The 27286-nt window shown below is 44.4% G+C and overlaps 1 protein-coding gene across 3 annotated transcripts in view; it reads right to left on the reverse strand.

Annotated features, from left to right (window-relative positions):
• Cacna1c (calcium voltage-gated channel subunit alpha1 C) overlaps nt 1-27286 on the reverse strand; it is a 545178-nt gene that overhangs the window by 452994 nt on the left and 64898 nt on the right. The gene's annotated exons all lie outside the window — the stretch shown is intronic.

The raw sequence follows: 27286 nt of genomic DNA on the forward strand, positions 1-27286 counted from the left end.
CTTTTCTTTTTTTGCTAATGGCAGCAGTTAAAGCTTAGACTGAAAGATCTGTGATTGGGGCTCTGCAAAACACAACCCTGCAAGAACTCCAAGCTCCAGGAAAGCCAAGCGATTCAAGCCGTAAGAGAGATTAATCATCAGTTTACAGAGGAGAAACATGTGCTCTGCTTTCTATATGAATCCCCAACCATCTCTTCTAACGGATCCCTCAGACAGCTTCCAAGCAAAGACTCTTCTGAGACTCAATCCTGTTTTCCTGCTATGAGTCACCACTTCATCACAGCCCTCAGGATGGATGGTATACCGCACAGGGCTCCGGATGACCTGACCTTTACCTTCCTGTAAGTTGTGTGTCCTTCCAGTCCCTTTTAATACACACATTTCCCTTCAACCACAAAATCGCTTGCAGGGTCTGAACTATTCCCATGGGAGCTTTGTATTCAATGCCACAGAGAGAAGAGAACACTGAACAGGTTTTTTAGGTTTCAAACCTTTTTTCCCCTCAAGAACAGGTAGCAGCTATACTATATGCAAAGGCTGAAATTACAAAGAAACCTGCAAAATCAACAGACAGAATTTAGGGGAGCTGGAAAATGAGAGATATAACAAAGAACAGAGAGAAAGGGGATTCCAAATCCTGCATGGAACCAGCATCTGCATTGCTGGCTGACTCCTGAGCTATAGAGAAATCTACGAGGCGCTCTCCAAGCAATGCAGCAGAGATTACAAAAGTCAGGGCTGGAAAGGTGGCTCTGCTGGGAAAGGCCTCTGCTACTAAGCCTGACAACCTGTGCTTGGTCTCTAAACCCACATAGTAGAGAGAGAAAATCAGTTCTCACAAGCTGTCCTCTGGCCTCCCCTCCTGTATGTTGGCATGTGTGTGAACTAAACACACACACACACACAGGACAGAGAGAGAGAGAGAGAGAGAGAGAGAGAGAGAGAGAGAGAGAGAGAGAGAGAGAGGGATGGATAGATAGATAGATAGATAGATAGATAGATAGATAGATAGATAGATAGATAGTTTTTTAAAGGTTTGCAGCCTCTGCTGACTATGAAGTACATAAATTTGGGATTTTTAGTTTACCTAAATTAGATGTCTGCTAAAATAAAAACTTAACACTTTTTGAAGGTATAAAACAGAATTCATAAACTACTATGTATCATTGACAATGTTCATAATATAATCCAAAATCTTCAGACATGTAAAAATGTAACCTACACTTTTAGGTTAGAGGCTTAGAGGCTGGGCAATAAAGTGCAAGCCTGAGACAAGTGAGAAGTGGGCCTAACGGAGAGGCTCTGTCACCCACAGCTTTGCAGAGGAAGCCACGCATGGGACCCTGTGTGTAACTCACCCATCAGCAACAAAAAGCACAACTTTCATCAGACTTCTGTCTCTGTGTACAGAGCACACTGAACTGGCACTCTTTTAAATGCTTAAACTCTGAGTGAACATACATGTACATGTACACACACACACACACACACCTCTGGAATCTGTACAGAACTTATCCAAAAGGTGACACTCACCAAACGTAATTTTTTTCACTTAAATGGAAAAAGATGACGAAAGTGTCAGTTCTTTCCTAAAGTCAGGGCATGTCCACCCTGTTCTCAACTCTTAATTTCAACTGGCAAGATCAAAGTATCAAGTTTAGTGACACACCCAACTAAGAAATTATAAACTTCTGCCTCAAATTCAAAGTCTCCTTCCTCTTAGTTGCTTCTATCACTGAACTGCCCTCCACTGTTAACACTTGATGGATTCTGTGAGCTTCAAAGCAGGAAGTCTAGGGCAGAGGCTCTCAACATTCCTAATGCTTCAACCCTTTAATACAGTTCCCTCCAACCATAAAATTAGTTCATTGCTACTTCATAACTTTAATTTTGCTACTGTTATGAATCGTAATATAAATATCTGAAGTGCAGGATATCTGATATGTGATCACACACACACACACACACAAACACACACAAAGGAGTCTCAACACACAGGGTGAGAACCACTGGTCTAGATAAAGCAAAGCCAGAACAACATCATTTGAGAGCAAACTGAAGAACCTTCCTTAGCAGGCACCTGAAGAACACTGCGTCTTGTTAAAACCCTTTCTTGTCATAGAACATGTTCCATTTTTTCAGTGTTTGGTTAAGAAGCTAAGGCTTGAGTGTGGAATATTTGTGCTGACAGGAAGCACAGGTGACTGAATCACTCCCTAGTAATCTGAGGCTCTAGAGAGTCAACCCTTGTTTATATCTCACAGTTCCATAAATCATAGCACTCTATTAAAGACGCTATCGTGTACATAATTAACAGTGCTCCTGTTCTTAGTAGAACTAAAATAATTTCCTCAAGTCATTACTTACTTGCTGAAGTGATAAAGGCATAGTCGTAGAATATAGTGTGCAAATCAGAAAATTTCACGGGAGTATTAGAAGCCACACACCTGTGCTTCCTGCCCCTTCCCAGTTGTGACAGATGACTGCCACCTCTACTGAGGAGACAACGGGTGTTAAGCCCCTACCTCTGATGATGAGGATGATAAATGATAACTTGGTCAGGGTAACACAACTGTGTGCTAGGGCTTAAGGCGTAACCCTGGCTTGTCTGACTCCTGAGTCTCTAAATTTAAACAGTCTTTGATTCTTGCTCAGTATCTTCTGTGACATCCATCTGATAACACAGATAAGTGGGTTTTCTTTTTTTAGGTCCATAAAGCCAAGGTCATGGTACAGATGAAAGACAAAGACAGCTTAAAAGACTGTCACGTGAAGAAATATAGAGAGACGTAAGGACAGTGATGAGTCCTGATTAATCTATAATTAGTTATAGCATTTAAATTTGGAGTGGACCTCAGAGACCATCCCAGTTCACCTCTTACTTGACACTGGGTATCACTATGTAGCCCCAGCAGGACAGTAACTCACTGTGGAGACGATGAGTTCAGCTAGCTTCTAACTCAAAGATCTACCTACCTCTGTCTCCCAAGATCTGAGATTATAGGTATTCAGCACCGCACTGAGTCACCTCCTTCATTTTACAAACAATGGCTATCTAGCCAATCAAGGGGACGGTATTATTGACCTTAGGTGACAAAACTAGACCTCTGGGCTTCCAGAAATTGTTTGCCTATAAAAAATTGTCAAAAGAAAGTAGCCAGGATTACTGTCATTATGGCCATCACAAACAGCTTCACCGAAGACCTGACTAAAGGATGAGTCAGAGGACCACTGAGACTCTAGGGGGGAGCCGGGTCTTCAAAGCATGCAGGGCTGTGTCACAGGGAAGGAATGGAAACCAGGCAGCTTGACGGAACCTAGTATGGCAGGAGATGATTTGTTTTTCCAATTACTTGGACAAACACAGAGAAAAAGATGCTGTTCTTGATATCCACCACATAGGGTAGATGTCACTTCACTTTGGTCTACCCTTGGGCGAAGGTGGCGCCAGTTATATTTGAGATCGGCCACAAATAGCCCGTGCTTTCACTGGGGCCATGACCCTGACAAGCCATCATCATCATTAGGGTATTCTCAGGCCACGGGAAATACATAGACAGCCACCAGAGTCCTCGAAAACTAGCCTACCTCCAAGCAATGGGGATGAGAGTGAGCCGTGGCTATGTTGTGAGAAACATGTTTCAAAAACTCTCCTGGCACCTGCACCAGGTTTGAAAATACTTCTGGACGGCATTTTCTCTGTGAACCTTCACCACTAACGAGAAGCCATTTTCTTTACCGTCTGGGAAACAGATAGGCTTTATCTGATGTGATGTCTCCCATCAAGGGATGATGAAGGGGAAACAATATTTTCTAGGCTGTCAACAATGGTGTCAGTGCATCATGACCATAAAGGAGCAATAGGTGTGGAGTCCAGACAAACAGACAGACACAGACACACACACAGACACACACACACACACACACACATGCACGCACACACACACACACACACACACACACGCACGCACACACAGATGGACATGCACACACTGCATGCACACACACCATCTATTTTTTTGTACTTATCATGACACCTTTGATTCCTTTCTCCTAAAACAGCTCTTCCACTGACCAGCCACACAGGCCTGCCATTTGGCTTATGGGAAATTTTACTGTCAGTTTGAAGCATTATAAAAATGTGAGTCATCCTATTTTTAACCGGAAGAGACATAGCCATCAGTCGTCCACGTGCAGGGGCTTAGGGATGGCAGCAACCAATCTGCTGCACGGAGATCTTCAAGAAGGCCCTGGTTTTGTGTTGTCTTCCGATGAAGCACAAAGACCATGGGCTTTCATCTCAGCCAAGGCCCTGTTCACCACACACTCAGCAATGCTAAGGATAAAGGCACAAGGCTAATGACAGCTGCCCTCTGGGAAGCACCCTCAAAGGGCAGGCAGAATACCCTGAGCCTTCTGTGTGTCCTCTAACTTTCCTGTAAAGGAGAGGGCCTCCTTCAAACTTCCGTTGTCCACTAATGGAGGGTAAGCAGAGCCACCTGCTTTCTACCCTGTCTCCAGGACGCCACACAGAGAGAGCAGCTCTTGCTTTCACTCCCAAGGACATTCACGGTGCATTAGGAAGGGGTCTCAGAGATAGTCCTCCCCGTTTTACTGTTTCATTTGGATTTTACTTTGTAAATAATAAGAAGCAATGGACCATTTCCCTCTGTAATGGCCTGCTTCCAGCCTCTGCAGAAAGCAAACTTGGCAGGGTCCATTTCCTTAGAGAGGCAAACATCAGAATCCTCATCTAGACTGGACCTAAGGATGAACCATCACCACATGTACTTGCTGGGACTCAGTGGACAGGGCAGAGAGGCCTAACAGAAAGTGGTGGGTGTATCTCGTTATGAACATAACCAACTGGTGTGGTGGCGCACACCTTTGCCAGCACTCAGGAGGAAGAGGCAGGCAGACCTATGAGTTTAGAGCCAGCCTGGTCAACATAACAAGTTCAAGGCTAAACAGGGCTACACAGTGAAACCCTGCCTCAGAAAACAGAGAACCTAGAGCATGACCACCCAATTCCTGTTCAGGTGTTTGTTGGATGTTGTTCTCTAAAAGTAAGGTCTTTTCCCAAGAACCCTGGAAGAAGGGATAGGGGAGATTACAACCAAAATTAAACTCCTCAAACTCTAACACTCGCAGCAAAGCTACAAAATAGACATTTTCATCCTGATTTCACAGACCAGAAAACTTGTAGCTTGCTTGTAAATACACTGAAGTCAGTGACCTTGCAATCTAGCTGGCAACAGAATTAGAACACACCAAACAAATGGGGAAGAGTTGGGCGCCAAACCCCTCGGAAAAGGTGCCAATGGCCGTGGAGGTTGGGTGTAGTAATTGAGTGCTTCTTCATTTAATAATCAGCAACACAAAGCACAAGCTCCAAGCTCCTGCTCTCTGCTCTGCAGGAGGTAAATGGCTTGTAAAGTCCTACAGTTTCCAGCTCTGTCCTCTTCTGTTGTTAATACTCAGAAGCAGAGCCTCTGGATGCCATGGAGAGCCCTTTGTTTTCCAAACCGCATTCTTGCAAATCTTTCTACAGGCCAGGCAATGTCCCAGAAAAGTGCAAGTGACTTTTACAAAGAAAAAAGTAGGCTATAATCTCCATCATTTTTCATGGTTTGAGGCTCCAATTCCCTGTGGGTTCACTTGCTTTGCTGGAGCATTTATCTTTGCTGCCAGGCAGCAGGTAGCAGGATCCAGACTGCACACAGAGGTATAGGAATACTGGCACCTCAAGCCAGCCCTGAACGAAACGATGGGGCAGGCCAGTGAAACCGGCCTTTGATGCTCTGATACAGCTCCGTGCACCCCTTGATCTGGACCACCCCCGGTCTCTGTACACCTTCTCTGACAGCAGTCTGTAGCCCACAGGGTTGAATGAGTCGCCTACAGGGTTCCACATCTATTCACTCCCAAAGGCCCTGTCCACAGACCATCGTATCAACAATGCAATTTATAAGATGCTGTCAGCCAAATAAACCACAGAAGATGATGGCCTGCCCTGTCCTTGTGTTTACCAAAGATAGGTGGTTACGGAGCAGAGGACTCTACTAGGACGGGCAGAGATGTACTGGAGCTGCCAGGCCAAGTAAATGGGAAAGCACGTTTTCATCTGGAAGCAAAGGAACTTGACACTGCAGTTGCTCTTTGTAGCTTTATCTGGCATAAAAGGGCAATTTCCACTTAGGTAGCTTGAAATATTAACAAGTTCTCTAGACACCATCCTGCCCTTTATGAGAAACTGGGGTGTGGGAACTCCGGATTGGAAATTATTATAATGATGCATAGGATGTTTCCTCTCAGAGGCATTTGTACTTTCTTAAAATTCAAAATACCCTTCAAGACTCCAAGTATTAAACCTCAATAATTATTTCCCAGAAAGCAAAACTGTAAGTACTTAGGGGACAGGAAAGGCTTTGGTGATTCCACCTTGAAACCCATTCTGCCTGCTGTCAGAGCCACTGAAGGGGTGAGGATGCACAGGGTGGATGGCTGGCCCACACAGACAACAGCCCTGGACTGTACTAGCATTCCCTTTCACCTGATGGGTATTTTCTATATGCTTCTATATGTTTCTATAAGCATGATGTTCTATAGGCATCATGCTTAGCAAATAAACCATATTCTGTGCTTCCTGGAAGATTAAGGCTAGGATGTGCTTCTCTACACTTAAAAGCAAAAATGTATCACCCCTGACAACCTACCACTGGAGTAGCATACCTGAGACTTGCCCACACTGTGTTAGAGTCACAGTCAACAGCAACTGAAGAATAATTATGAGAGAGACAGGCCCGACCAGAGAACATACAACCACTGCTCAGTTAAATTGACAGTGGCCGACCGCCTCCTAAATATCTATGTTTATACCCACAGACAAAAGCCACTCTCGGCCTTAATTAGAGAAGTTCTCTCTTTGCAGAGAACTACAGTGCACTGCCGAGTTATACCGCTGTTCAGGTATGGAGACTGCTCAGTCCTAAATTAAACATTATATCGCCACCTTTCAAGCTAGGGAATATCTCAAAAGAGGGTTCAGAAAGAATATAAGTCAAAGGATGGGGGTGCTGGAAAACACTGTCTCCTGGGCATGACAGAGACATTGCAATCATGAACCCACAGCAACTGCAGTCACTTGAATGAGACTGGTCCTATCAACTGTCAGACGGGGTCAGGGGGGTTTGTGGGGCCCTACCCCTCCCTGCCAAACTCCTAGCTATGGCTAGATTCTGGGAAATGTGGAGTCAAGGTTACGTGTGGTATACCCACCGGGGAGTCCACCAGACTCCAAAGGAGAGTTATACAGACTGCCCTGGTCAAACTCAACAGATCACAAAACATGAGTGTGAGAAAGGGTTTTGTAGGGAGAACAGGTGCTTCACGAAAGTACTGATAATTAAATGTATCTTACACATGTATAACAATGTCAAAGAAAAAATTAATAAAATGGAAAAAATAAAAAAAAACATACTCAATAAAATTGTTTTAAAATAAGATTACAGTGACTTTTGCTGCTCTGCTGCTAAACTAAAAAAAAAAATCATTGAATCTTACACTTATAGCAAGGAAATGTCACTGCATATGCATTTTATATTCAATATACTGATTAAATGAAGTACTGTGATAATACATAAACATATGATAAAATAAAGATACCCATTATGAAATCAGTACTTTCTTCAGTTTAGGATCCTACCAAATTGGTCTAAAAAAGAAGAAATGGGGGGGAAAGGTGTGAAACTGGGGAGACAGCTTGGGAGAATAGTATACTGGCTGCACAAACAAGCACACCAGGGCTCAGACCCTCAGTACCCACATAAAAGCTGGGCATGGCTGCACCCCGAGACCCCAGATCGGGGACTGGGAACAATACAGAGGGAGGAGTGTCGCTGAGGTGTGCTAGCTGCCAGCCTGGCTGAGGAGATAAAAAAAGACAGGCTCCTGGTTCAGCCAGAGACCCTGTCTCAAGAGAACAAAATGAGGACACACAGCATCCCCCTACTGCCCCTGCAGACATGTATGTGTACATACATGCATGCCTACATATATGTGTGTGTGTACATACATACATACCTACATATGTATGTGTGTACATACATGCATATGCATGCATCATACAAAGTTAAAAATGGAAAGGGCAGGAAACACTGAGAAAGGAAATTGCTACAATGTATATTAATATATACTAAAGGGAAAACTATATATGGAATAAAAGATTTACGTAATATAATCCCAAAGGACGAAGCCATTTATCACCTGTAATCTGTCAGTTTCTTCCAGTTTTTTGGTATGAGACATACGTATAGAAGTCAAATAGATCTGAAAGGTTCATTTCAAGGAGGAGGAGGAAGAGGAGGAATGAAGATCAGAAGAAAAAAGAGAGAACTGGAGTTCTCCTCCATAGTGGTTACTCTCTCTTCACTGTCAGCTTGACTGGACTTAGGATCCCCATGTAAATAAATCTCTGGGTGTGTCTCTGAGAATGCCTCCAAGAACGTTTAACTGAGGTGGGAAAATCAGCCCTGAACGTATGCTGTGCCTTCCATGGGCTGAGGTACTGGACACTAGAAGGAAACAGTTAGCTGAACACTGAGTTTCTCCTGCTCCCTGACTGCAGATACAGTATAAGCAGAGCTGCACCTGCCCTGCCATATCCCCCCCCAGCGGTGCCTTCTCTGCCTCTGTGGACTGCACTTCAGACTGTGAGGCAAAATCAGCCCTCTTCCTTCAGTTGCTTCTTCCCCAGCACTGGGTCACAGCAAGAAGAAAAATACTACTCCATCTTTCATACTCACTCTTTCCCCTCCCCAACAAACCTCTTTCAATCCCTTAACTATGTCTTTTTGTATTTAATTCCATATTTAAAATAATATGGTTCTTGTCGATTTTTTCACTTATTGCCCATTAGGTAAAGTGAGAATTGAGGGGTTTCCCCCACCTCCTTCCCACTCTTCCCCAGGTTATGGCATGTGCACCTCATGCCAGCAGATTGCGTTTTCATTGCATGAGAATCTCTTTTCATAGATTCTATTTGCCTCTCTCCTGTGCTGGAGCCTAACTTCCTGAACTCAGTGGTGACCTTGGTTTGACCTTTCCTCATGGATACTTCCTCAAGTAAGTCTCTATTTGTAATGGATTTGTAACAATCTGAAAATGCTTTTATTCTACCTCCTTGGTAGTGATAGTTTAGTTGGGTACATAATTCTCCATTAGAAATAATTTTTCTTCCAGAATTTTTAGAACATTCCTCTACTATCCTCAGCCTCCCAAACTCCTGTTAAATATAGCTGATTCCTAATCTCTTGCAATACACTTTTGTTAGTTTTGGAAACCATATAACATTACAGTTATCTGTACTTCCCTGAAACTCTGCAATGATGTACCATCATGTTAGCATGTTCACTGGCATGAGCACAGAGGGAGCCCTTCAGCAGGGAAATACATGTCTTTCTAGTACAGGAGATGTTCACTAATATTTTCTCCCCTCTTCTTTTCATTTATCCCTTTCTGGAATTCCTAGTGTGGTGGTTTGAGAATGTTTGGCCCAGGGAATAGCACTATTAGGAGGTGTGGCTTTACTGGGGTAGGTATGGCCTTGTTGGAGGAAGTGTGTCACTGTGGGGCTGGTCACTGAGACCCTCCTCCTAACCATGTGGAAGCCTGTCATCTCCCAGCAGCCTTCAAATGAAGATGTAGAACTCTCCCGCATCATGCCTGCCTGGACACTACCTTGTTCCTGCCTTGATAAGAACGGATGGAACCTCTGAACCTGTAAAGTAGCCCTGATTAAATGTTGTCCTTATAAGAGTTGCCTTGGTTATGGTGTCTGTTCACAGCAGTAAAACCCTAACTAAGACACCTATTATTCAAATGTGAGACTTCTTATTCTGATTGGCTAATTGTCATGATTTTCCTTCTAGTTCCCCTCACTGATTTTGTTTTGCCCTTTTCTAGAGACTGTTAAGTTTTGATTTGCAACTGTTCACAGCCCTCAGTGATCATATTATTTTATTTTCAATTTTTTCATGCCTTCTGAATGTTTCTTCTATAGAGCAATTAGCTCCCATTTCTGTCTTTCTAAAGATGGGATTAAGGGCAATCTCTATTTTCTTTTTTTTTTTTTTTTAAGTTTCTTCCATAAGATTCTGCTTTAAATAGATATTTAACTTTGGTTTCTAATTTCACCTTAAATACTTTCTTAGATTTTTTTTTTTTTATTTAGAGTGAAACAACAAAGACAGTATTTTGAATGACAGGTGGAACTTGTTTTGTAGGTTTCACTGTGGATGGCTTTGCTGGGTAGACCTTCCTGAAACTCCAAGGCCTCCTTCTGTAGGCTGAGCTTCCCTGGTTAAAGAGAAGTTCAAGCCTTCTACCTGAAGGTTAAAGGTTTGTGCTCAGTCACCTGGAAAAGCAACTAGAAAAGGCACCTCTGGTAGGTTCTACTCATATCCTCCCCAGTCCAGAGGGCTTCTGCTCTATGCTCACTGGAGACCATCCAGTATCCAGTTAGTGTAAAGAAAGAAACTAGCTGGGAAAGAAAGAGAAAAGAGGGTAAGGATACTTATTGTCCAATTATTTCTTAAACCAATTCTCCAAATTTTAACCACATTTTCAGCCACGATTTCCAAAACTGCCTGATGACCAATTCCCAAAACTTGGAGAAGTGATGAGTTATATTTTAAAGATCTGAATTTTCTCCTTTGCCATTTAGGGTTCAGCTACTTTATGTACACAAAATCGATTGTGAATTTCCCATCAACTCTCCAACTCACAGAACATGGTTGCATCTTTCTTTACTGCTGCTGCATGCAAAAGGATAATGTCTGGTGAGTTCCAGACTCAGCTCTAACCTTTACTGATGATCAGGGCCAAGGAAGGCCTTGGGGTAAAATGGACATAGACATCAATTCAAATGAAGCACTGGAAACCAAACTCTTCCACACAGACTACCTGAGGACTTTCTGTGCATTTGACTCTGTAGAAAAACTTGAGTGCTAAGACCAAATAGACATAATGGAAGTCAGTCAAAACAGAAAACTAGAGGATGCGTAGTTTTCTGTGATATCAACAGAAAATCAGTTCCTAGTAAAGCAGTGGTTACAGCTGTTTGGTTGTTAAATATCATCACAAAAATTTTCAGGCAAAATATGTTATCAAAGAATATTTCAGGGATCATCAAGATGGTTCCAATGCAAAAGCACGCTTGACCTGGAGGCTGAGTTCAGTCTCTGAGACCCACATGACAGAAGGAGAAAAGCAACTTCTAAGCTGTCCTCTACACTCCACACCTGCCATGGCATATGAGCCCACACGCTCACATACACTCATACAAACAGATATAGAAGCACAAAGTAATAAAAATTATAATGAATATTCCAGATACCAAAAAATGAACACCAAGTGAAAAAGTAAAACTAGTAAAAACCAAACCCTACAGAAAGTGTGTATGAGCACGCGCGCACGCGCGCGTGCGTGTTTGTGTGTGTGTGTGTGTGTGTGTGTGTGTGTATGAATGCATGTATGTATGAGTGTGTGGGGTGTATGTGGGAGTGTATGTGAGAGTGTGGAGGTGTGTGATTATGTATGTATGAGTATGTGTGAGATTATGTGTATGAGAATATATGTGTGAGTGTGTGTATGTATGTGTGACTGTATGTGCATGTGTGTGTATAAAAGTGTGTGAAAGTGTGGGACTGTGCGTGAGTGTGCAAATATGGTTATTAATTTCTTCTTTACATTGCATTTTGTCTTTGTAGTTTAAGCATTTCTTAAAGATTTCTTGACCATCATTCTAGTGGGATTTGGGAAAAGATCATTCAATATGATATATTTATCTGTATTTCATAAGTATTGGGACTTTTTCTGATTTCTGAATCCTTTGTTATATTTATATAAAATACACCATGTATTTAGAACAAGAGATGAAACATATTTTACTATTTAATAAATAATAATGAAATAAAGTCTCAATAGAGCACCACCCAAATCCAGGAATACAATATTACCAACCTCTAAGGAACATATTTCTGTATTCCCTTCCCCATGACAAGCCTCTTTTCCTTCCAACCAATTCCACCACCCTTTGCTATAACCACTTGGGAATAGTACTGATGATCTAGGGCCTCTTAAATGCTGTGCAAGTGCCCCCTACCCCAGAGGTGAATCCCCAGTCCTTTTTTTTTTAATTAATTTACTTGCTTTCTTATTTATTTTTCCTTTTGTACTGTGAGTTATAGTTCACTGAGTTGCTTAGGCTGACCTTGGACTCGCTCTGTAGCTCAGGTAGTTCTTGAAGATTGCAATCTTCCTACCTCCATCTCCTAAGCCTGCACTAACCATTTGTAACTTTATAGTCCTGTCTGTTTTCATATGCTATAAATGGGGTCCTCCTAAACATACTCTCTTTGTCTTCTTTCACTTAACTCTATGCTAGTCAGCATTACTAATGTTATGTGTAAGCTTTTAGAATTTTCTGTTAAGAGAAACACTCCACAGCATTAACGATAAAATGAAAGGTCTGGGAAGATATGGAGAAAGTGTGTGAAAAAAGAAAATAAAATAATAATCTGCTCTTAAGTTCGAGAGAGAAAATTACATTCCCGATTATTTTCTCTTAAGTGTGAAACATGATTTCGTATTTCACAGCAAGAGAAAAGCCCCTCTCCTCAAATTATTTTCTAGGGATGTCTGGATCATTCCCCCACCAAGGGCATGTCCACATTAGTCTAAACATTATCTCCCCAATTTTGTTAAAAAGAAAGTGGCACATGCTGGTTCTGGCCTGTAATGCCTCCCAAAGTGGCAACGCATTCACATATAGTATTTTTAAGGGAGCCAGACCCCTGCAATATTAGTCTCCTCAGAGGAGTAACTCATTCTATGGGAAAAATAGATTGTGGTCAGAAACGCCTCAACAGTCTAGTCATTCTAGACAGTTCTACAAACACCAAAGGTCAAAGACAGTTGAATGGTCATAGAAACACATTGAATGGGAACTAGGAAGATAACACATTCAGTAAAGCACTTGCCCTCCAAACAGGACGACCTGAGTTCAATTCCCAGTACCCACACCAAAAGCTCAGGATAGTAGCACTTGCTTGGAATCCCAATGCTGTGAAGGATTGCTGGGAATTGCTAACCTGCCAATGTTACTTCTTTGGAAAGCTCCAGACCCATTAAAGGTCCTGTCTCAAAAAACAAAAACAAAAAAGCCAACAACAACAAAACAAAAAACAGGTAGATGGCACTTGTAGAATGACCTGTGTGTGTGTGTATGTGTGTGTGTGTGTGTGTGTGTGTGTGTGTGTGAGAGAGAGAGAGACAGACAGACAGACAGACAGACAGACAGAGAGTCTAAAATGATGGGTAATTCTAATGTTTCAAATACATAGCCCTAGAGCTCTAAGCATACTAAAATAGTTCATGTAGAGCTTGGGGTATGACTTGTAGCCTTGGTGCTCATCTAGTACACAACTGTGTTCAATACTCAGCACCACAAAGAAACAACAAAACAAAATGTGTGCAAGTCATAAAGCCAGCTGGTTCAAGGCTCCTAGTGGGGAATGGTGCTGGAAGTCCAATGGTCCCAAACAATACTGACACCATAACTCCTGCGACTGCAAGCCAATCGCTCTAACCCCAGAAATATCTGCCACAGAACCTAGACCTCAGGCTGGGCATTGTTGCTGCAGAAAAGGGGCATTATACATCAGTCTGACTGGGTGTGTATTCCATAATGCCACCAACAGAATAGTATTACTCTCCTGGTATCCATAAGCAAAGGGGGCACCTACACACCAAGGGAGCCAGATGCAGCATCAGAGGACTTAAAGCCTACTGTTGAGTTGAGAAGGGACACCTCTGCACTGAGTGGCAAAGTCTTACTGTTTTCTTAATTTAAAAGGAACTTAAACACGGGATGTTAGGAGCCATGGAGAAGAGGAAGAGTCAGAACAAGAAAAGTACCAGGATCTGATGAGAATGTAATTAACCTGGAGCTGGCCAGGTCATGTGATTAGCCTGGAACCAGGCAGGTTCCAGGGGCCATCGCTACCACCATTGTTAAGGTTTCTGAGGACATTTAATTTTTTGCAGTGCTGGGTGGTAAACCCAGGCTTCCCAGATGCCAGTAAATGATCCACCTCTGAGCTACCTGCCTCTCAATGTCCTGCTAAGCATATTCCAGCTAACTTATTCAGGACTTTGAATGTGTGTCACACCTCTCCGTGTTGTAAGTTAAAAGTGAAGTGGTAAATGATATTCTGACATGAGGCTACCGCATGTCACCCTGCAGGAGTTTCCCCCACTCCGGCTCATCATGGACCCCTGGCTCCTTCTGACTAGCAAGCCATGGCTCCACCTCCACTCACAAATGGGCTGCATGACTCCTGCACTATGCAGTCCTGGCAGAGCACATCCAAAAGGACAGAGGGTACAGTAGGGGTTGAAGTGGAGAGGAGTGAGCACCGGGCTTCTGTTTTACAAGATGCACCATCAGAGATGGGATTTGGTAATAGTTACACAACACTTTACATACATTGAATGGCATTGGATACATACCCCCAAATGGTTAAAACAACAAGCCTTGCCATGTGTATATTTTAGTACAACAACAACAACAACAAAGTAACCTCCATCCTAAAATAAAGAGTTACATAAGAACAATGTCACTGTGAAACACTGTCACTGCTCTCAAAGAAGACCAGGTCAGGCAAGTTACAGCGGCTCTTTCTGCCACTTTGGACTCAAGAATTAAAGGGGAAAAGCCCCCCAGTGCATTGATTCTTAGACACTAAAGCTGATGGTTAAAGTGGGTCATCTCTTAGACCTTCTCCTAACCCCATAGTCTGCTAATCTTACTACCCTAGCTGCACATTGATAGACAGCTTGTTGCCCAACACTGGCCAGTTGATGCTTTTTCCAAAACTAATTTCACAGTCTCTGTTTCCACTTTAATGTTTTCATCACCACATGCAGTCTCCAAGAAAAGCAAGTCATAAAATTACCTAACATAAAAATCCCCTAGACACCCATATCAGTAGGCTCTACCTATATTTCCTAGGGCCACACAAGCCCTGTATATGAGATAGAAGCCAGAAATAGGGCTTCTTAGAGAAAGAATGGTCCCATTCTTTAGTCTGTTTTCCATGTCTCTTGAATTCACCACCATATCCAATTGCTACCTTTTATTATTCTGAAGTAAAAGCTCCTAATAAATCATGTATAACTTAAATCATAAGTTGAGCTATGGCTGATGGAGACTAAAATGATTGGTCTTATATGGGAGACACACACGAAACCTCTCCATTAGTGGTTAGTGTCCCAGGTCCCTTCCATGTTGTTGCTCTGAATCCCAGGGTGCTGCTTTAATCTACATTATCTGACATAGAACATCCTGTGACTACATTCACGCAAGGAAGAAGGAAAAAGGCCCATCGCTTCCCTACAAATGTACAACCAGGAAGCTAAGCATTTCATCTCTAATGATTTGCCCCGGGGTAGGTCTTGGTTATTATACAAGAGCAGTCACTTCCAAGAGAGGTTAAGAGCTGCAGTATGAAACAAATCATGTGCTCTGCTGAAACACCATTAATGTGGAAGATTATAGAGACCAGACTCTTAATAAGCAGTCTGCTCTTCAACATGAATGACTCCACAATAACGCATGTGTTTTAGCAGGGTCCATGGGCACGCAATTCTCTAGGGATATATATATATATATATATATATATATATATATATATATGATGCTATCTTCAGACATCACCACAGTTAGCAAGAAAAAACTAAGTTCTTCTCATATGCAACAGGGTTCTGAGTTCAGATAGGTTCAAGTCTACGCAAGAAGGGTCAGTGTAAGTCTCTCATGTGTTGCCAAATCCCTGCTGCATTCACATCTCTGTGATAACCCTGTGCAGCACAGGTCAGGTAAGCTGACAGATAACAAGCCATTGAAATGCATCTCTGTCTAAACTTTGGCCCATACCCTCTACAACAAGGTGAAAAATCGCTGATGAATGTTACCTCTGGGTGGGTGCCAAGGGCCTGAGGGCAGCATGCCTTCTTGTACACTGGATGCCTTCTTTGTTTTGGGAACATTCGCCTCTATTTTCAGAGGGTTCACTTGCCATGTATTTAGTGTAGACAGAGATATGCTTAAAGCTCTCCCACAGCGTCCTGGTGTCTTCTCTACTTCGCTGTAACTGTCTCACGATGAAGGTCAAGACAAAGTGCAACAATCCCTTCTTCATCAATACAAAGCCAATTCTGCAAACTTGGCTCTCCACCCAATGACACGACTCATCCTATGACAAGTGTTTGTTCTCTGACAAGTGTCTGGGACATACCCAGCTTCCTGGCCAGGTCCCTTGGTCTGGCTACTGCCAGGGATGTGACAAGGACCTAATCCAAAGCCAGTGAGTCTTTTATGCTGAAAGAAGAAAGTCTATTTTGGGTTCTGCTACTCTAAGCCTGTGTAAATGTCTCAAGAGTAATGAATGTAGCTTTCACCTAAAAAAAAAAAATGGTGGTCGGAAATCCAAAACTCCATTTTCTAGCTCCCACCAGTTGATAGCCAGGAATGCATACAAAGTACATAGGTTATAGCAAATGTGGCTTCAGTTTCATTTGGACTTGAACAAAATTTAACTTGGCCTCAGTTTCCTCATTCTGTACAGTCAGGAAACCACATTGAACTGTTATGATTTTTCCTAGCTTGAGCTGCCCATGAACGTTGCTTCCTGCCACAGAGGAGATTGGCCTTGAACAACAAAGGCCCTGCTGCTCAGAGAGCTTGCCGTGACTAAAGCACAAGGTCTAAGAGAACTCAGTCAAAAATGGCACAATGAAGGCACCCAGAGGAGCCAATCGACACAAAGAAAGCACACAGGATACAAGAAGGCATGCGGCCTCAGGCCCTTGGCACCGATGATAACAGATACCACTGGGTTTTATACATCATCTTCCCAAGAGGTTTGCCCAAGTGTTCTTTCTACACTTCAGGGCACACTCTGCAAATACTGTCTTAAGAGATGGATTGAACAGGAAGCAAGATGGAAAGAGAGATGCCACCTCTACTCCTCAAAGAAGAAACTGAAAACTTAAGTTCCTGATATCACTGTTTTGTGGTGTGTGTGTGTGTGTGTGTGTGTGTGTGTGTGTGTGTGTGTGTGTGTGTGTGATGAGACAGACAATATAGAACCTTAGCTCACTATGTAGCTCAGGCTAGCCTCACATTCACAGAGGCCTGCCTGTCTCTGCCTCACAATTGCCAAATTGAGGATGTGTGCCAGCCATTTAAACAAACATCTACTCCAGCTCAGCCCCCAGAGTTTTTCCCCCAAAGCCTTTCCCATCAAGAATTAGAGAGAATAAATTTGGTTTCGTCTAAGTCTCCTACGGAGAGGGATGCATCGCTGCTTCTCTTTAATAATCCAGCCTGCTTTGATCTACCTTAATCTGCAAGCTCCCATGCTAGTCAACCCCCTCCTTACAAACACGGAAAGTTCCCAGGCTGGTGAGCATGGCTGCAGGCTCCTTTCTGAGGGCTGTGACACTGTCCCCTGTTCCCTCACCACATGACTGATCTGTAGCCTGGGCTTCTGGCGGCACCTCTGACTGCCTCTTATATAGTCCGTGTTCTTACTGATGTCACGGGGTCACATCTGGGGCCTCATCTTGCTTCCCTCTTGCTGCCTTGTCCTCGCTCAGAAAGCCAGCTTAATTTTAAGCCCTGCCCACTGTCCACATTCTTGAGCCTCGGGCTTGCTGACATTCCGTTCAGCAGCCTGCACCTCCTTGGCAGCCCTGCTTTGGGGTTTGCAACCAGCCTGGGCACACGCCTAAGAAGGACTGCCCTCTCCGTTTAGCATGGGCTCTCTTCATTCCCTGCCCTGAGCAGAAGGAAATTCTCCTCCCTTATGTTCCCGTTACCATCTCTTCTCAAAGACAGTCCTGATGTGGGCCATCCTGACAAAGTCGTTCATGATCACATGGGAAAACTAACATTCTGTCTGTGTTCTCTGTCACTACAACAAACATAGAAGATAACCAAGATACAAAAGAAAGACAGAGGGGTTCACTTCAGCCCATGATTTTTAGAGGTCCCAACCCATGGTATGCTAGCCTCATGACTCTGTAATGTAGTCAGGAGAATGTCACAGTGTTAAGTATAAATGAACAAACACACATCAAAAGTGGGGGGTTTTGCCTCAGCCTCCCTGTCCCCATTCAAGGGCACACTCACAATAACTACATGATGTCCCACTGAGCCATATTTCTTACAGGTCCCAATACGTCCCAAAAGGGCCACCATGCTTTAACACCCGGGCATTAGAGAGCATTTAAGGTCAAGGCTATGGCGCTGTGAAACCTGAAAAGGCAGAAGCCTGTTGTATGCAACTGACAATTCCTACAGCCAGGATCTTCCTAGACTCCAGCTTCCCGAAGGACTATAAATAGAAATGTCTTAAAATCAAAAGTAAATGGGTCTTGGGCTTTTTAAGTGAGTCCAGAAGGGACCATGACATTTCCCATGCTATCTTGCCAAGTCATTCTCATTCCTTTGGCCGTGAGCCTGGGACAGATGAATACTCTGCCTGATTCTTCGCCGGTCTGAACATGTGCATCCGTGTACACGTCTACAGGGTCAAGAGAATGAAGCACAAAATCTCATGGCAGGTTTTCTATCCTTTTTCCCTCAATCTCAGACCCCCACGCGCACTTTGCAAGTTCTAGGACAAAGCAAGCTCAACAGGCGTCTAAGGAATCCTACACTTCTAATCCAAACGTTGCCTTGTATGGCTTCTGCTGCTGCTCAAATGACCTCCATCCAAAAGAACCACATCTGCCCAGATCTAAAATATCACTTTCTAATTCAATATATATAATCTCTGTAACTCTGACTCTGTGTACCACCAGAAGGCAAAAAGAAGGGTAGGGAGAAGCAGGAGGAGGAAGAGGAGGAAGAAGGAAACATGCCGATCCAGACATGATGCAAAGCAAGGGTCCCCAGCAAGCCACCTTGAGTGGTGCACAGGGCCAGAAAGCACCGGTTTGAGACACAGCACATCCTGTTCATACTCCTTCTTGCAGTTATAGACACCAAAGCATGCATCCATCTTCTTCAACCCCTTTTTACTCCATTACCTGGGGTAGACATGGAAGCAGAAGATTCCATACCCTGCAAAGAATAAGCCCCGTGTGATTTGAATACAACAGAATTTTGATTCAATTCTTGGCTCCTCCAACTCCTAGACCTCCTGGGGGGGTTGCTTTGCCTCTGAACTGATTCTTTGATGAATGAGGATTGAAAACATCTCAGATGCAAGCTTATTACCTGGATTAAAGATTACAAAATTACAAGTGGAAAGGTTCTTGGCAAATACTTTATGTTCTAGGAGTCTACTAGGGGGTGATATTTGTGTAGCCAATGGTAACTGGGAGCTAAAGAGAAGATGTGACACAGGGCCCAAGACTATAATGTGCTCCTCAGAATCAGGAGCCTGGGATGATGGATTGGAGGCTTAGTGACTTACACAAAATGATAATGTGCAGTTGTTGAGCAATGGCTGGAAGACAAGTTCAGATGTTTCTTTATGTATGAGGTAACTCTTAAAATCAGTGTGTCTTTAAGGCAGATCTTTGCAAAACTGTATTTTAATATGATACATGCTGGCAACACCTCCACGATGACCTGCCAGGCTTGGGTCACAAAGATCTGTGCAGGTTTGCTGCAGAGCAGTGCATGTGGGCCTTTCTCCACATTCATACATGTCCTTCTAATGGCTTCCTTATTTGCAAGACTCCATGCATATTATAAAAATATGTGTACATGCATATGTATCTGTCAGCCTGTCTGTGCATAACTGTCTGTACATGCAAATAAGCAAGCGAACAATACCATAATCCCGGAAGTTGCATGAATTCCCATCCTTGGCATCATCCTGATTCTTCCCAGATGTGCCCAGGCTTATGATTTTCCAGTGCGGTTCTGCACACTTGTGCCGCTAATTCCAAGATCAGTGATAAAGAGTACAAAAAGCACACATTAGGGAGTAACTTTTCCAAATCATTCACCTGGAAGGAAACCTTCTGCCCATTTAATTACTGAAACCCAGTCTCTGCGAGGTTGGAGAGGGTAAGAAGTTGTCTCCTTTAACCACATAGGGGTATTTCCTCTCTGTTCCTATTACACATTGTTATCCTGGGGTACACGCTTCCACTGCTGCTTCTCATCCCCATTTCTCCAGTGATGAGGTTCTCTCATCTGATCACCATTCTAAGTTGGTAAAGAATAGCATGTTTCATGCCATAAAATGGTCTGACATGCCCTTGGGAAGCATTTAGGAAATGAGTGTTTGGGGGATGCCCAGTGCCAATAAAGCCAAGAGCCTGCTTTGCTGGAATTGGCATTCTGCTGCCTAAAGCTGCTGTCAATAATCATTCCATCGTATTGAGGTCACGCAGAGGCAGGCGGGCTGGCTCTCTGGTACCTGTCCTGGCTCTCAGGGCAGGATGGCTCACAAGCAGGATTTACATCCACGTTCCTCTCCCCTCCTGCAACGGGGCAGTGTTGTATCTCTAACCTCTTCTCTCTGGTCAGCCTGGCTTCCCAACGTTAGCTGGATTCTTTTGAAGTCTCTAAACACTAAAGAAGCAGGCCATGGCACTCCAGGCAGTCACGAAGCCATGCTAGATGTTGTCATTTCCTACTGTTGTCCTCACCCTGGAGCCTTGTGCTTTACAGATCAAGGGCGGGGAACAAGGACAGAGCCAGGACAGAGCTGAGTCTTCAGTAGAGCCGATCTGTGATACGGGAAGACCCAGTGATCCCAAGGAGTGTGGTACCCCCTTTCCTAACCCATCTCAGGATGTACGCGGGCTCTCCACCCTCCGACTTCCCAGTCCTTTTCCTTGTTCATCTTTCCCAACATTTGGCCTTCATTCAGGTCACAAACCCTGAGACATGTATCCTGAATGAGTCCGCATCACTAAAATTCACGGCCAGGTCCCTGCTAATCCATCCTACCCACAAAGGGCACAGTGGGGAGGCTGCGGAGTTGATTTCTTCATGCTCCTCCTACTGAGCATGTGGGCAAGAATGGCTGAAGATGGCAAGCAAATGCTTCAAGCCTACTAGGAGTAGGCCATGAACAAAGGATAACTATCAGCAAAAGCCTGCAGGGCTTTTCTGGTAGAACATCCTGCCTTCTGAACCTTTCCCTTAGAATCTCAGGCCTGAACAAGGTGTCCCTCTGGCTCCCACGGCACCTAGCCCTTCTGTGCTCTGTAGCCAAGAAAAAATATTGTAGCCATGTTTACCTTCTCCTAGGAAGTACTTGATTCCCCAACCAAAATGCATTTACATATCTCCTGACACACACTGCTTCTCATCCAATAAATATTCATTTGATCAATGATAGTCCCAAGTTAATTCTCCTTCTCCTGTTAGTGACAGCTAAGTTCAAGGGTCTCTTTCCCAGGAAAGCCTTTCCTGATGACAGGGAAAGAATGTTGGAGCAAAAAAGACCTACAGCCTCTCAAAGACCTATTCATGGTTCCTTTTATACTGCCCGTCGACCTGTCTGACCATGAGTTCTTCCATGGCTGATTCATGGCCTTTCCCTGCATGGCCCATCCATCCAAACACATCCCACATCCAGCTGTGGCAGAGCAATGGTGATAACAACGGCCCCTTCTTTCTTCACTACCTCTGGTGCAGAATTAGTAGCACTCGATAATAAATATGACAATGCTTAGCATTTGAAAAATGAATGCTATGCAAAATTTCAAAGCACTTTTAAGAACATTATCTCTAATGAGATAATGCTTCTCACCGAAGTCTGTAGTTAAGTAGGTGTAATTAGCTCTAAGTAACACATGGAAACTGAGGCTCGGGAGGTTGAGACCTGCCCTGGGGCACAGAGCCAGGTCAGCACTTCTCTTCCTGTTGGCACTTTCCCCTGCAATTTGGGGCCTCTCCAGGCTCCTTAAAGCACCATTAGCAAGAAATGATCATTAAGCAAATTGAGGAAAGAAAGAGAAATGCCAGGAAACGCATGCTTTCCACCAAACCACTCGCTTGGTCATACCTGAACCCCACATCACTGCGAGTGACCCTCTGGTTGTCCTCATAAAACCGGGAAGCACCTAGGCCAGTACATGCTATATCTTTTATAACTGGATGCCCCTGGCCCAGGGACTAGAATGTAACAGATGCCCAGTTTAGTGGCCCTTGGCCAGAGAATGCTGAAAAAACATGTGTGACAACAAATGAATAGACCTGAAATAAAAGGTATACTCTGGCCATAGATATCACAAAGAGGAGACCTCAGAACTAAAGCACACTGGACATTTAAACATCTGGTTTTCATTTATACAATTATCCATGGCAAAGGATGAGATGGGGATAGGAATGCCCTCCCCCTACAGCCAGATGGATGGATGGCACCCAAGGGCATCTAGATACGCTGATACTTGGAGGTCCCCTTGTTAGTGAGGCAAAGGAGGTCTAGGTCACCAAAACCCAGTGGACAGAAAAGGGAATTCTCATCCCAGGAGGTCACCTTCATGTCCCTCTCCCTTGGGACACATTTTCTATCTTCCCTTCTTGTGCCTCCCGATGTGCTCCCTCCGTGCTCCCTCCGTGCTCCCTCCGTGAGATAGGCTGGCCGAGCACTCTCTTGGAAAGCAAAGAGTCCTGCAGTCACTCAGCTTTTGGAGCTTCTTCTAACCCCACTGGGACACCTGCTCCTTTGGAGGCTGGTGGCAGCTAACCAACCACCAGCCCTTCCCTTGGAACAAACTCCAGGGCCAAGGTACCTCCGCCCCAGCTCAAGTCATCCGTTAGCTGATTAGCTGACTCTCGGTGTGAGAAATACTCTGAGTTCCTCTCCCCATGGAATTGGTTCCCGGCAGTTCTCAGCACCAGGACTCTCCTGCTCCGATCAATCATGTGACACCCCTCTCTTTGCCTCTTTCACCTCCTTCTTTGTGCTGTCTATGATGCCCTAAGCTTATTTTACTTATGACTGCCTACTGGGTTTCTAGCACCATCACCAAACAAGGCTCATGTGTTAGGCAGGAGGTTATCTCTGAGGACTATCCAACAGGCATCCCAATAAATGGTAGGTGGTCCTACTCAAGATCCTAAAACAAAATAGAAACCTAATGGTGGTGCCTGAATGGTAGTCAAGGTGTAAAGAGAGTCAGGACAATCCATTCCAGACGGGCCAGCTCAGGACCTCAAAAACAGGATGTAAGGGGTAATGAGTGATCCAGGTCTGCAATAGCTAGGTCAAATGAGAGCAACTTCAAGACTTCCTAGCCAGGGGAGTATGCGCAGAGTGCCTCTGCCCTTTCCCAAGGAGATACTTCAACTTTAAGAATGCTTAAGCCCCTCTACATATTCTTGCATCTGTATATATTTACTTAGAATTCTGCATAGAATGGGCTTCCCAGAAAAATACAGTTCTTTTCCTAGAAGTGCCTATACTGAGAGAGACACAGGGGACAGGGCAACAGGAGGAGAGATAAAGGCGCCTGGCTAGGATAGCTGCTCAACTCAGCCCACTCTGCCTACAGAGGGTATCCTTACTCCCTCTAAGTGATCTTGACTCCTGACTCACTACTGTGTGACTTCTGATTTCTCCTCTTTCAGAAGCACAAGAATCAAGCCTGCTATTGGGGTAGTGACCAGAGGAAACTAGAGACTTCCCTGTGATGCTGGCCAGCCTTCTTTGTGCAACTTTGTATTCCCAACACATTCCTTGAGCACAGCTGCCATCCGATAAGCATTTGAATTGATGTGTACAAGGATACACCAGTATCTTGTCAGAAGGCTTATTCATCAGAAAAGGAGGCACAGAGGTCCAGAATATCTAAGAACCGGTGAACTATACTCTTCTGGACACACAGAAGGCAAATGCTAGCCTGAGGCCACTCAGCAAGGTGAAGGACAAGGAAGGAGCCCAGAGGAAACTGGGAGTGATACTAAAAGCATGAGATCCATCAGACCTAACCTCCCTGGAGAAGTACGCTCTTGGCCCACACCGTCCCAACAGCAGCATAGCCGAGGCTGGGCAGTCACTCCTGACTAAGTCACTCTTACCAGGCACTGCCCTAGGTTCTGTGTGCATGTGATCCCATTTCCTGTGAGCAGATGCTGAACTGTGCCCCCTCAGAAAGGTCTATTTATGATCCCATTCTCAAGCCTGGGAGCATGACTTTATTTGCAAATAGTCTTTGCAGACAGACCAGGATAAAATGAAGTTATTCTGATGTGTCGTGGGTCAGTCCAGATCCAATGGGTGAGAACTAAGCTGGATCCAAAAGAAATAAGTATACTGACTAAGCCCTCCAGACACAGAGTAAGGGACAGTCGCTCCAGCCTGCGCACCGACCCAAAGTACTTTCCCAACTGGAGCAGTCCGGCCAGCTCTCCAGCCAGCAGGTGACAGCCACACCGCTCTGCATCCATCTTAGAAAGGTCAGGAACTAAATTTGGAACCTAGAATTTCATTCTTTTACATCTCTTAAGTTATCTTGAGGCTAAAGGAAACGGTTCACAGAGGAATGTGCCAGAAAAACAGAGTAAAAATTCCAAAGACGGAATAGCCACGTGGCTCTGAGAGGAGCAGAAACATAGATGCAAGTCGTCCTGTGTCTTTCCCAGCATTCCTAGGCGTCCTCTGATGTGACAGGCCACAGCTCACTGAGTTAGTACCTGTATTTCACAACTAAAAAATCTCAAGTCCAAGGCAGTGTCGTGACAAGGTCTAACTGGTAGTCAGTGGCAGAAGGGCCACACACCCCAGGACCATAACAGCCCGTTCAACTTCCTCGTTGTCATCATAGCCTGTTAGCTCAGCTCAGTGGGATTTCCACAGAACCTGGGCTGCTCACACGTTTTCAGCAAAGCCTTACTGCATAAGGGGCTGTATGTAGAGGATCCCTCTTGGACCTTGAAAGGTGGGAAAAGGATGCCCTTAGGATGGATGTCTATAACTGTATGTCCTTACAGTTTCGTACCTGAGGCTCCCAGCCCTCCAACCACACAAGTACTGACAGGTCCCAAGAGGGCCTGGAGCCTTCACATCATGTAGCTTTCTGAGATCCATCTCTCTCTCTCTCTCTGTCTCTCTCTCTCTGTATATGTGTGTGTGTGTGTATGTCTGTCTCTCTGTGACTCTCTGTGTCTCTCTCTGTGACTCTGTATCTCTCTCTGTCTCTCTGTCTCTCTGTCTCTCTGTCTCTCTCTCTCTCTCTCTCTCTCTCTCTCTCTCTCTCTCTCTCTCTCTCTCTCTCTGGTTGTAATTCTATCTCAGGAAGTCTGCCCCTCACTCCAGTTTATAATATGTGCTCTGCTTCAGAGAAGGCCCAGAGCCCTTTGTGACCAAGGACATCAACTAATATGAGTCTCGCTGATCCAGGGGAAATTCAGGCCTCAAAGCCACACCTACTTCTCAGCCGCCTGGGGATGATCTGTGCCCTCCTCTGGTAGACGAGTGAGAGTGTGAAATGGCCTGACCCTAGAACCATCAGAGGCACAGCACAGCCTGAGAAGCTCCACTCCTGATAGGAACCGCAGCTCCTCCTTTGATGCCCCTGGTAAAAGAAACAGTGTCCGTGGTACACTCACTAGTCACTGACTCCAAGAAAGCACCATTTTCCCAAGGAGACCAACTCCCTCCCACACTTCAGAGAGGCCATGCCACACAACAGTTAAGGGTACAGACTCAGGAGCCATCTGCTCAGATGAGACCTCAGAACTACTGCTTCCATTCCCAGCCTGTGACCTCAGGCAGGTGTTCTTGTGCCTCTGCCTCTCCCTTATCTTTAAAAGAGGATGACTACAATAAATAACATACACATACTGCATGTCAGTAAAAATATAAATAAATAAGTAGAGGGAGGCTTACTATAGCAGAAGTCTGGTGGAGTTGCTGAAAAGACTAAATGAGTTAACACATGTCGTGTACTCCCAACAGTGCCAACAGAGTACGTGCCGACATTAAAGTTGTCAGGAGGCAGGGATCCAAGTGTCTCAATCACACGGGAACCATGAGAACAGAGGGAGCATTGGGGGAAAGGCACCAAGAAGCCAAAATCAATGCTGCCAAGTCCCCAGAGCTAACACAGCTCATTCATATGTAAGCCGGCCATCGGCACCTCTCTGCCTTCCTTTGCTTTGCACATAGCTAGCAAGGACCCTGTGATGAACTTCCCAAGACCACGGGAGAGGAGCAGCAAGGGAAGCTGACAGGTACTGGAGCAGTAGATGCAAAACCTTTCACACTATGACACACTTCAAAGGCACACTGCAAGCTGCCCCGGCTCCACAATATTACTGCAGGTCTAAAAGCTGAGCTTCTCAGTGACGACGTGGTCCCCAAAAGGAGAATAAAATTATGCCACTATTCTTCCCTGATGGACCCAGGGATTTCTATTTTATATTCTAGAAGGGCTTTCTTCATGTAAATATAAGTTCCAAGGAGTTTGGTACCTGAGGAAAGGTTCCATTGCCTGAGGAGTCAACTTAAGGTAGCATTTTCCCCAGAATGGATGAGGTTGAGTAAGGTTGACTGAAAGATGAAGATGGATGAAAACATCATGTTTAGACTTCAAACTATTTCCTCCTGTGCATCTATCCACGGGCAAATGCAGGGCAGACGCCGCCTGCTCCCTCTGAAATATTTAGTGTGCAAACACCGAGTGGAACAATAGTCCGGGCACCCCGAGGGTTGATTAACCGCACGTCTATCTCACCACCCACTGGAACTGCCATGCTCTCGACTAGCAGTCTAAGGCTCTCTATTGGGTTTTCCCACCCTTGTCTTACCAGGTCCCAGACCAAATCCAGCTCTGTTCTTCTGATGCACGGTCCTTGGGTTAAGCACCTAAACTATGGTTTAAACCTCTACGCTTCAAAATAAATGTTGGTGATAACAATCACCAAGAAATGTTCTGAGGAATCCATTCCTCCTCAAGATGTAGGGACAGCAGGAGCTTCTACTTTCTCCACCTGGTCCAGAAATGGGAGTTCCAAAAGTCATGGGACACTTAAACCTGTGGCCCAGTGGATAAGAATACAGAGAAGCAGAGACACAGCATCTACATAGCCCGTTATCATTTTGCACTAACCTTCCATGGGCAAATAATTTATATTCTCTGAGCATTGGTGCAATCGATGAAATGGAGCAACAATCATATCTGGTCCACATCATCACTATGGTATCTAAATATATTTGTGTCCAAAAGCATATAGGACAGCAAC

The sequence above is a fragment of the Apodemus sylvaticus genome, chromosome 2 (assembly GCF_947179515.1).
Source record: "Apodemus sylvaticus chromosome 2, mApoSyl1.1, whole genome shotgun sequence".
NCBI lineage: Eukaryota > Metazoa > Chordata > Mammalia > Rodentia > Muridae > Apodemus > Apodemus sylvaticus.